General features: G+C 42.8%; 3 non-coding genes across 3 annotated transcripts; all 3 read right to left on the bottom strand.

Annotated features, from left to right (window-relative positions):
- Positions 1-10,899: 10,899 nt before the first annotated feature.
- On the bottom strand, positions 10,900-10,982 carry trnal-cag. The gene has a single exon. It is a non-coding gene; the product is annotated as a tRNA-Leu (tRNA).
- Positions 10,983-11,247: 265 nt separating this feature from the next.
- On the bottom strand, positions 11,248-11,330 carry trnal-aag. The gene has a single exon. It is a non-coding gene; the product is annotated as a tRNA-Leu (tRNA).
- A 264-nt stretch (positions 11,331-11,594) lies between these two features.
- Positions 11,595-11,677, bottom strand: trnal-aag. Its single transcript has one exon. It is a non-coding gene; the product is annotated as a tRNA-Leu (tRNA).
- Positions 11,678-11,680: the final 3 nt, after the last annotated feature.

Raw genomic sequence — 11,680 nt, 5'->3', positions numbered from 1 at the left:
GGTCCCCATGAGGACTATTGCCAACACAGCCATCAGGGCAATTTGGGGTTCACTGTTTTGCCCAAGGACACTCCATCATACAGATTGGAGAAGCTGGGGATAGAATCGAATCTGATTACTGGGCAACCCTCTCTCAGCAGAAGCAGTCTCAAACTCCTTGAATTTAAACTCAATTCAATTCAGTTTTATTTGTTCAGCGCCCAAATCACAACATTTATTAGCTCAAGCACTTTTCATAGGCAGGTTGAGACCTTACAATAAACCCAACAGTTCCCCCTTTGAGCAAGCATTCGACGATCATGGAGAGAAAAAACCTGCTTTTTAAGAGCATGAAACCTCTGTCAGAACCAGACTCAATGTGCCTCAACCAGCTGAGGTGAGAAAAGAGGGGGAGAGAGGAGAAGTTGGTGGAATGGGGGGAGATAAGAGAGAGTGGGAGAGGGAGGAGAGAGAGGACAGGAACACTCGTGTAATCATATTTAAGGTCTGTCAGACTGGTAGTTATAATAAAGTGGTGATACTTGATAGATGTAATGTTGTTATTGATGATAGCAGGTCTACTAGCAGTAATAATAATAATATTTAATAATTACTTTGTCTATACTGAATATGTAATACCTGTGACTTTATGGGTCAATATGACCTGTTTGCTTTTATGTACGTAAATAATTGTAAATTGTTGTAACGTTTGTTTGGTGTTGAGTGGATCTCACTGACCCATTAAGGTAAAAATTTGATTTCCCAGATTTCACTCAAGTTAAATGGTGTGATTAAGATTTTATGCGTCACGAAGACCTTGAGGAAATCCCTTCAAATTTCAACAAACCTTTACTTGGACACAAGGAATCATTTATTAGAATCTGGTGGTCAAAAGTAGCAGGTCAAGGTAACTGGGACCTCAAAAATGCCTTGTGATTGTGATATCTCAAAAATAACTTAAGTTTAGAATTTCTTCAAATCTTCCCTTTTGCACTTATGGACTCAAACTGATCACTCCAACGTCTAAACGTTTGTGCAAGAATGAATGCAGTTATTAAAACACATTTTACTGTAGGATAAAAGGATGAAGTGACGACATTTTATATCCAAAGGGTCAAAGGTCAACTTCAATGTGACCATTGAGACTATTTTCCTTAATTTGACCGGTTGGCAGAGGCCTACAACCGTAAGGAGGTCATTCTTTCCTTTCTGTCGGGATGGCTTGAAGTGTTGAGTGTTGAGGGTTAAGACATGGTTTCAGGGTTAGATTTTGGTTTAACACAGGGGAAGGCATTTAGATGTGATGGTTGAAGTTAGGGGCTAGGGAATGCACTAGGGGTCCCTTCAAATACAGTTAGACAAGGGACATGTTTGTGTGTGTGTAAAGCAGTTGGCAGACACTCATGAGTACAGCTTTGTCATTCTTGTTAACAAAAGCCATTCAATGTGTGTGTGTGTGTGTGTGTGCGTGTGTGTGTGTGTGCATTCAAATGAGGGTGTTATCTCCTTACCCAGGGTGCTCAGGGCCTTGTCTTGCCACCCTCTGATCCCTATCTCCCTCCCAGTCGTTCCCTCCATACCTCCCTCTTCCCTCATTCAAATTCTTGCCCCAACACTTTCCCCTCCCTCCATGTCTGTGTACTCATTTCCATACGTCTCACACACACACATACACCCATTTGAATCATAACACTTGTGAGGAACCTCTGGCTGAAGGAAAGAGTGTTCAACAGTAGGTTGACCACCTCATGAAATATATCAACAATTAATGGCTGAATTGTCGAAACATATGCTCATGGCTTTGTTGACCCATCCCCCTTTCCTCTTGCTTAACCAACAGATTGAACAATTTATTTTCAGTTTGAAAAGTCCAGCTATTGTATAAGTAATCATTTATATTGAGTTTTAAAGCCAAGCAGTTAGAGTGTAAGTATATGACTATTTGGTAGAGGCTGTACACGTATCCAATAAGAATCAAACCCACAAATGAATCAGCAGAAAACAATTGTGCGGTAATTTTGGACCAGCACTCAAGTGGCATTTAGCACAAAGCAGTACTGAGCCCTAAGCTTGGCTGTTATTTCTTTAGCCTTTTTCTATTTGTCTTTAGGATGGCACCTAATTGAACTTTAGAACTTGAAATCTATTGTATGATGGATTTTACGTGAAATCAAAGTTGAACTTGCACCACATTATAAGGTATGCAGAACACAGCCATGATATTTAAACACACCTTGTCACATATAGGTTCATGTGGAGATGGCGGTGTACTCACTTTGATTATGAGGTATAAATTATAGTACCACTCTTGATACCCCCAAACAAACCGTGATAAAACCATGGCAGTACAATGCCTTTTAATCTGGCACAATGCTACATGAAGGCCAATTAATCACTAATATAGAGTATGTGTGCTGGCATCTCCCATAATTCTTTTGACCTGAGCTACAGTTTATCCCCACAGGTGACTGTGAAGTATATAGCTGCTGTGAATTGATAGTTTACCATGAATAAAGACGGTACACTGTTGAGTGTTTCAAAATATGGTGTGGCTGCTGAAGCACTGCACATATGAGGGATAGTTTAAAGGTAATACAGCAAGAGACCACTATATACTGTAGTGTGATTCCCTTGACCAGGTGTGTGTGTGTGTCTGTGTGAGAGAGAGAGAGAGAGGGAGAGAGAGAGAGAGAGAGAGAGAGAGTGTGTGTGCGTGCGTGGGTGTGTGTGAGAAAGAGAGAGTGTGCATGTGAGTGAGTTTGTGTGTGTGTGTGTGTGTGTGTTTGTGTGAGAGAGAGAGAGAGAGGGTGAGAGTGTGTGAGAGCGTGAGAGAGAGAGAGAGAGAGAGAGAGAGATGGAGATTGTGCGCGTTTGTGTGTGCGTGTGGGTGGGTGAGTGTGTGTGTCAGGCTATGAATTTTATTACAGCTCCAAAATAGACTCTGGCCCCAAAGCCCAGGCCTCTACACATCTTCAATTTCAAAACGGTGGAGAGCGAACGGAGAGGGAGCGCAAGGAGGGGAGTGGGGGGAATGAATAGGCTGCTGTGAAGTAAAAAAAAAAAAAAAAAGAGGGAGAGACGGACCCAAAAGAACGGCAGTGAGGGGAGGAAAATGAAAGTGAGCTGATTCAATCTTCAAGCACCTTACAAGCGTTTGCGTCACGTTTCTTGTTTAAAAGGACAGGTTGGCGAGAGGATGTGGAGGAAGAGAAAGAGCGAGAAGTGTGGCGAGCGAGTGTTTGGGGGGAGGTCCGCGATTCTGCCTCGTTTTCTCCCCTTCCCTCTCTCACACATTTATTCCTTCTTCTCTCTTTTCCAAACTGTAGTGAAAAGATTAAATTGTTTACGAGTGCGAAGCGTGGCTAGCTAGAGCGGATGAGCCAAGAGCGACAGAGATAGACATTCTAATTCACGTCTGTACTTAGCGCCCGGGTCCCTGTGTGGAACAACTAATTCTTTTATCTGGCTGCAACACTCAGGGCTTCAGCCACTTTCAAAGAAAAAGATATATATATATAGAGAGAGAGAGAGAGAGAGAGAGAGAGAGAGAGAGAGAGAGAGAGAGAGAGAGAGAGAGAGAAATTGAAGAGGGGTGAGTTGTGTTGAATTGAATGGGGAAACATTTTCTTACACTGTGCAACTGATAAAATAATCAATCTTTACTTGAATACTTTATTTAATTTTTTTCCTCTCATCTCCCCCATTCTCGTCACCCCCCAATCTCACAAAGAAGGGCTGTCCAAGTGCAGTCTTAACCCTTTATCTTGACTGAGCAGAAAGACATTGCCAGCATCTCTGTCTGAGTTGGGTTTGCGGGGAGTGGGAGGTTGTGTGTGTGTGTGTGTGTGTGTGTGTGTGTGTGTGTGTGTGTGTGTGTGTGTGTGTGTGTGTGTGTGTGTGTGTGTGTGTGTGTGTGTGTGTGTGTGTGTGTTTGTACTCGACCACATGCTAGTAATATGTGTGTAGGCTACATGTTAGTATGTGGTGGGATTGCACAGCTTGATGAGAGATGGACAGACTGGTGTGTGTGTGTGTGTGTGTGCTGGTGTGTGTATGTGTGTGTGCTGTATGTGTCTGTGTGTGTGTGTGTCTGCAAGGCGAGTAAGGTGGGGGGATACAGCATGGAGAAGAATTACTGTTATCTCCCAGGCAGAAGAGGGAAGGGGGGGAGATAAGAAACTGCTGCAGCCGACAGAGAGAGAGAGAGAGGAGAGGGAGAGAGAGAGAGAGAAAACCAGGCGTGCAAGAAGTTGTATGTCGATGGGGGCCGCGCCGTTGTAAATTGGCAGGATATTCAGAGCGAGCTAGCCCTGCTTGTGTGACTGCATCCATCTCTTCTTTTTTTAAACCAGAGGTCTGCAATCCTGATAGTGGCATTGTGCGTGGCACACTGTATAGAAAGCTCATCAGTGCTGGTTGCCTATTGGGGTGTTATCAGACCTAGTAGGTAACTGCACGCTTATAGACTGCACCCAGATAATGGGGGGCAGAAGAAAAGAGATAAAGGAGGGGGAGCTCTTCTCATTAACAGCTATCTCCTACACTGCAGACACTAGGTTGTATTGAGTGGTTCCTACGCTGCGCATAAATTAAAATGCACCCACAGAGAGGAAGTGGAGGGACTGAGGAAGAAGAGGAGTCTTGTAAATGACAGTGAAGCAAAAGGATGGGGTTGGGGGCCATTGTGGAGTTTCCTCTCCTTTCGGTCTGAGTGAGCCCTGCCCACAGGCCGCAGAAGAAACATGACGTGTGTACTAATAAGAAAATGGACCAGCTGCTTGATGGATATGTCAGCATGTGTTGGTGCCTGTCTCACTTCACTGTTGGCCACAGCAGAATGTCCATTCTACATCCAAACAGGGGTTTAGAAACAGAGTTCTTCCCTCTGGCAGTGGCTTAAGCTGCAGTTCCACTAATGACCATCAGATGCTTCTTCCAAATATTATCCTCCCAAAAAAGTCAAAAATTCTACAATACAAAGTGTACTGTAAGTGTACCCCCCCCCCCCCCCCCCCCCCCATTTGGTCAAATGTGCATGATTTTTTTAATTTCCTATTTACATATCCAGAAGACAAAGACCAACATTGGTAATAATTAGGGCACAGGCAAAAGGTGCTCAAGTCTGCGATACTGAAGCTTTTGAAGTCTCGTTGAAAACTGTGCATCCATGTTGGAATTGGGATTTTTTCCATGAAAAAAGGAAGCTGTTGTAACTCAAATATACACTGTCCAATCTGCCCCACAACTTCATGTTTGATAAAAGTCCAGCTCTGAAGTTATCTAAATACCAATGTTCAGTTATAGTTAGTAGTTCATTTTTTCCATATTAATTCTGACACAATGAACATTGGGCAAAATAGACAGAGAGCATAGCCTTATATAGTCAGTTTAAGTTAGTCATATTTAGCCATTGTAGTCAGATGTGAACACTATAGATTACTGCTGCGTATTGATTTTTCAATCAGGAGAACTGTATGCTGATTCTGAATGGTTCTCATTTGTGCCTCCTTACTCTGCATGCAGTAGAGTATTGTTTTCACCCATTTGTGTGTGTGTGTGTGTGTGTGTGTGTGTGTGTGTGTGTGTGTGTGTGTGTGTGAACACACCCAAAATAACTTGGACTGATTTTCACCAAATTTAGTGTGAATGTTATTTGGGAGTGTATCTTCAGATTATAAACTTTTGGAGCTGATCAGTTGTAAATTAAACTTATGCTTGTAATAATGTACAGTGAAAAGTGGTATCCACTGAGTGCTGATGCTGGATCATGCCTGTCTGCAGAAGACGGTCAAACTTCATTGATGTTTTAACGGTCACTGACATGGGCCGGATTTCTGCTGCTGCCTCTGATGGTCAGTCTGACTGTAACAGATGGTCTGTTTATTGATGGCAAACAGGAATCGAGAGCCTGAAGCACACATCACCATACATCTGTTTCAAATGTGGCATGTCAATTAACCAAACATATATTCATTTATAGTGGGTGGGTCTAAAAACATTGAATTAGCCAATCCTGAAGGCCTAAGCCCAAATCTAACTCACAAAGTTTGCTTTTACTCTTTTCAGGGGTTTAAGCTACTGAGCAGATCAGCAACTTCAGTCAGCCAGTCATAGAGCGCAGATGGCAATGTGATAGGACAGTGGATAGCAAGGTGGGGATAAAAATAGGCCAGAAAATAAACTGATGAATATAGTATCTGAATGTAAATTTCTCTACTCAGCTCAAACTGTGTTTCAGAGTAGTTTGCAGCAAGTTGCCTCCAAACTGTATAGGCTTCCTGTTCCTGCTGGCGAACAACTGTCCAGGGTTTAAACTAGTCTACTTTTAACCGAAGCGTCATCACTTGATCGTGACCTGATCAAAATGATCATGTGGAACTTCCAGTTGGAAGAATGGAGGTGTAATGTTAAAAATTCTAAGAATATATACAGCTTGCCCTAACTTAATACAGTTCTGATTTGTGACTTCTTGTATTGATATAAAACATTGCACCTGCAGCAGAGGGAGTGGGTAGGAGTATCGTGGTTACATCGTTCTGGACAGTGGCGACTGGTTTTATTGGGGGGGACAAACAAACTGAAGGCACACTCAATAAAAACAACAAAACACACAATATGCTAATCCTGTAGCCTTCATCGAGCTGCTGAGCAATGCTAAGCCTAGCCTCATGGTGTCTAAATGACTGTGGGAACTTTCATTCCCTTTCCAGTTTGAAACAGGCCAGCTGCTAAATCTGCAAATCGGGTCGGTCGAGACCAAGCTCCTTTTTCCTCTTTTTCTTGTTGGGGTGTTTTTGTCAAGAAATTACTGGATTTGCCTCCATTCCACTTGAAGTCGCTATATGCCATTTGTCAATCAGCTCGAAGCGGAAGTAACTTAGTGATGGCGGATGGCATCGAGGGTTGACCAATCACATTCGATTTTTAAATACGTAAATCAATACCAATTCAAATTGAAATATGAAAATCTGTGGCCAAAACTTTAAGGACCCACATTCACTCTCATTTCGCCAGCGCCCCACACCCGGAAGTATATGTATTTATATGTATTTAGACAGAAGTTAACCAAAACATTTTTTTTTATAAATGCTATTGAATGGTCACAGGCGCTTACGGTCTACCAGGTGCATTGTACGAGTAAACTATTATTATATGATTAAATAATATTTAACATTTTTATATAGGCTTTTCCCCCCCAGGATGTTGGAGGAAGCTTGACAAGCTACAAGAAAGAAAGAAATGAAAATAAAAAAAGCAACACTATCATCCTCTTAATCTGGACTCCTCCTCCCCCTACATCATCTCTCCTGACACACAAGCATGTGCAAACATGCTGAACATATACCCCTGCACTGACACATGCTGCACTTTTAGCGAGTGTGTGTGTGTGTATGTATGTGTGTATGGACAAGACAATCATCAGCTGGCAGAGCCAACATCTTCCTGATAGCTCTCTCTCTCTCTCCTACCCTCTCCTTTTCTCTTTCTTGCTCTCTTGTCTATCCTCCTTCACAATAGAGTCTGTGCCTTCATTTGCATGGTGCAATTGGATCTCGGAAGCAGTGTGCTGTGGCTAGACAAGTGTAGCATTACAGGGGAACAAGTTACTATGGGGGAAGGTTAATACAGACAATAAGGGAGGCAGATAATGGGAATTGGGCTCCTGTTTTTCAAACCTCTTATCGGCCCCGGTGCGAGAAATCAGGACCCTGCTTTGAATGAAGAGGTGGGGGGTATTTAAAGGGGCAGCTCTGTCATGAGCGCTACTGTCATGTCCCTACACGAACGTGGTTTGTCTTGTGACATTTCCACAGATGTGGGTGGGTGGGGGTGAGGGGTAAGGGTGCCAGTAGTAGGCGATGGTGGTACGGTAGCGTGGAGAGATTAAGCCTGCCCTGACAAACTCTACTGTGCTGCCTCATCCCACATGTCCTGACTTCAGCAATGTGTGTACAATACCTTGAAAAGAAAAAAAGAAGGGAGACACTGATGCAGTTGTTGATTTTGACATAGCTGTTCATTCCATTGTATCCATATCCATTCCTCAGTTCCTGTTCATATTGTTTTGCTCTGTGTGGATGGGTAGGGGCTAGGTATTGTTTTTGTTGGATTTTATTCTGTATAACACAAACAAATACATTACATTAATTCTGTAGATAATTTTGTTATCTACGGAAATTATTAAAAAGAACGAAATTTACTATAAGGGCTCAGAAGGGCCTGTTCATACCTGGCATCAGCATGCGTCTTGGGTAATATCATCACGTTCAGGTGTAAATGCAACAAAGATCCAGGAGGAGTTGGTCTGGACTGCCAATGCCACGTTCTTTTAGCTGTGTGTACAGCAAGGGTTGGGAACCTTCCTATAGAGCCATTTTATGACCATGTCATTTTATTCGCATTCTAAAACAAACAAACAAAAAAAATACATCCCAAATTTTTTTTTATGCATTATTTGAAGGAAATTTTAAGTTATTCTAAGGATTTTTTTCGGAATTTGAATCTCTGAGCAAATGATGATTTCATTTGATTCTGTCGGCTCAGCACAAGGACAGTGCACCTTTTGGTTAGTAGATGACCCTCTCTTAATCCTGAGCCACAGCCCCAGAAAATGATAAGAACTGATTTATATTTAAAATATAACTAAATATTGTTGCTTGCATGTGTTTATATACAGGCAGCACAAAAAAAATCCAAGCATCAAAGCCTTCCTTGTTTACAATGTGGTGCATATGACAGGAGGTGATGAAGACCACATTGTCACAACAAACAGTGTAGGTGTGCAGCTCTGCTTACAACTGATCTGCAGCTTCATTTAAATTCCCCTCCTCTAACTCCTACACTCCACCCTTCACCTCCCATCCCCTTCCCTCCCATCTCTCTCCCAGTGCCCCTAGAAGGTTGAGGCACCCAATTACCATGCGCTCACACAGGTCCTAACTATAATACAATGGCTGTGCATTTCTCATCCCTTAGTTTAGGAGGCGATGGAAAGAAGGAGCATAGTGGGGGAGGGCAGGGGGCTTCATATGGGAGTGGATGGCAGTGAATGTTGTTAAGGGGTAACTGTACGCCTCATATTCGAAATTAAGTTTGAGCCTCTGTGGAGTTTTGTATGTGTGTGTGTGTGTGTGTGTGTGTGTGTGTGTGTGTGTGTGTGTGTGTGTGTGTTTCCATGTTTGCATGTGTGTGTGTGTCCATTTTTGCATGTGTACGTGCAGCAGGGGATTGGTTGGATGGACTGGCAATGGGGGAGAGTTCTTAATCATTCCCCGTCCTCTTGTCATGTGGTGATGATGTGGTTCCCATCATCATTACATTTAAAATATTCAATAATTATCTCACTGACTTGATGAGCGTTCGCTGATGCTTATACCCCTGACACACATTTTTGCACACACACTGAAATAAATAAATAATGGGACGGTGTCATTTTGCATTCACTTGCATCATTTTCAAGGAGCAGTTGTTAGATACCTTATGGCCTTTTGTGAGACTGCAGCCATAACACTGGAGCTCTCTTATAATTACGAGGCCATGAGGGCGGCTGTGGCTGAGGTGGTAGAGCGGTTTGAGTGGTCATCAAGATTAGAAAAGTGGTATAAAAATATAGACCGTTTAACCATTGTTAACATAAATGTGAAAAGATATAGACAAAGCGTTTGGGTGTTTACAGACATGGCTACTTTTGGAGTGGAAGAACTTGAAAAATCTCTCACAGTATTTTTGTATGTAGGGGAGCATTTTGGCTTCCCTGTATATTATTACTGATGAAAAGGTGGTGAAGAAAAACCATTACAATATGCAGGCGCTGTGTAAGTGACCAAAACACCCAGTGGGAAATCTCAGTGAATCGGATTTACCACCGTGTTTGGAAGATTCTTCCACGAAAGCACACAAACTGCTTACGTGCTTGAGACCAAACTAGAAATACTACAGGCACCACCCAACAAACTCGCATGGAAATCATTGTTGTTGCCATATTTTAAACAATGGGAAGCTATATACTATACATTTGAAGTAAGACAAAAAAAAATACATATAGACCCCCGATATAAAATCTAACACAACACATTGTCAAGTCTGATAATGGAATAAAAATGGCAGAGGATGTCCTGCAGGTGCTCCAACTGCTAGAGGACCTTTTCCAGGAAGATGGTAGTAAGATAGTAAGATGGTACCTTGCTTTAGCTGGCTCTTCAGGAGGTAGTGAGAAGGAACTCTCCATGACAAGGGAAATGATGATAAGATGCCTGAAGTTTAGGGAACCCTGCTTATCTAGGATATCTGACGCTCGACAGATCCAACAGCTTCCAGGTGTAAATGGACAGTGGGTAATGTCACAAATTGAATAGCTTTTTCTCTCAAGGCTTTGCTACCTCTTAAAATCAGGTCCCAAAAATCTGAGAAAAAGTGGCAGATAACTATCACTTTGCTACATTCGGTCATTCGGTCAGGCAAATTGAATGCAGTATTGTGATATTTGCAAGGTGGAAGGTACCCCTTCAAAACAAAATCCACTGAAGAAAGATAGCACTATTTGAATGCAGTATTTTTGCAACAACACGTGCAGGTGAAAAGTGGTCCTCCACTTATGTCAGGAACTAACTTAGTTGATAGAAAGCTGTCAGAAGTGGGATTTGAACCCACACCATGGAACCCTGCGGATGACATCTTAGGCTCAACAGATCCAACAGATTCCAGGTGTAAAATGGCACTATTTGAAAAGGAGGTCTGGAATACACAGTGTTGCTCGAGGTTGGCAACAACAACACGTGCAGGTGAAAAGTGGTCCTCCATTTCTGTCAGGACACTATTTGAAAAGGAGGTGTGGAATCCAAAGTGTTGTTTTGAAACAACACGTGCAGCTGAGAAGTGGTCCTCCACTTATGTCAGGACCTAACTTAGTTGATAGGAAGCTGTCAGAAGTGGGATTTGAACCCACGCCTCCAATGGAGACTGCGACCTGAACGCAGCGCCTTAGACCGCTCGGCCATTCTGACTGCGAAAGCTGAGTACATTGAATCCAAAGCCGGTAAAGACGTCAGCGATAGTGAATGTTAATAAGTTGAAGCAAGTCCTATGCCTCGGGTACCCCTTCAAAACAAAACCCACTGAAGAATAGGGGGACAAAATACCTGAAGAAAGATAGCACTATTTGAAAAGGAGGTCTGTAATACATAAGTGTTGTTTGAGGTTGGCAACAACACGTGCAGGTGAAAAGTGGTCCTCCACTTATGTCAGGACCTAACTCAGTTGATAGAAAGCTGTCAGAAGTGGGATTTGAACCCACGCCTCCAATGGAGACTGCGACCTTAACGCAGCGCCTTAGACCGCTCGGCCATTCTGACTGCGAAAGCTGAGTACATTGAATCCAAAGCCGGTAAAGACGTCAGCGATAGTGAATGTTAATAAGTTGAAGCAAGTCCTATGCCTCAGGTACCCCTTCAAAACAAAACCCACTGAAGAATAGGGGAACAAAATACCTGAAGAAAGATAGCACTATTTGAAAAGGAGGTCTGTAATACATAAAGTTGTTTGAGGTTGGCAACAACACGTGCAGGTGAAAAGTGGTCCTCTACTTATGTCAGGACCTAACTCAGTTGATAGAAAGCTGTCAGAAGTGGGATTTGAACCCACGCCTCCAATGGAGACTGCGACCTTAACGCAGCGCCTTAGACCTCTCGGCCATTCTGACTGC

This window comes from Hippoglossus hippoglossus, chromosome 13, assembly GCF_009819705.1.
Source record: "Hippoglossus hippoglossus isolate fHipHip1 chromosome 13, fHipHip1.pri, whole genome shotgun sequence".
Taxonomy (NCBI): domain Eukaryota; kingdom Metazoa; phylum Chordata; class Actinopteri; order Pleuronectiformes; family Pleuronectidae; genus Hippoglossus; species Hippoglossus hippoglossus.
The sequence above is the reverse complement of the archived record's forward strand: the minus strand, read 5'-3'. Positions and strand labels throughout refer to the sequence as shown.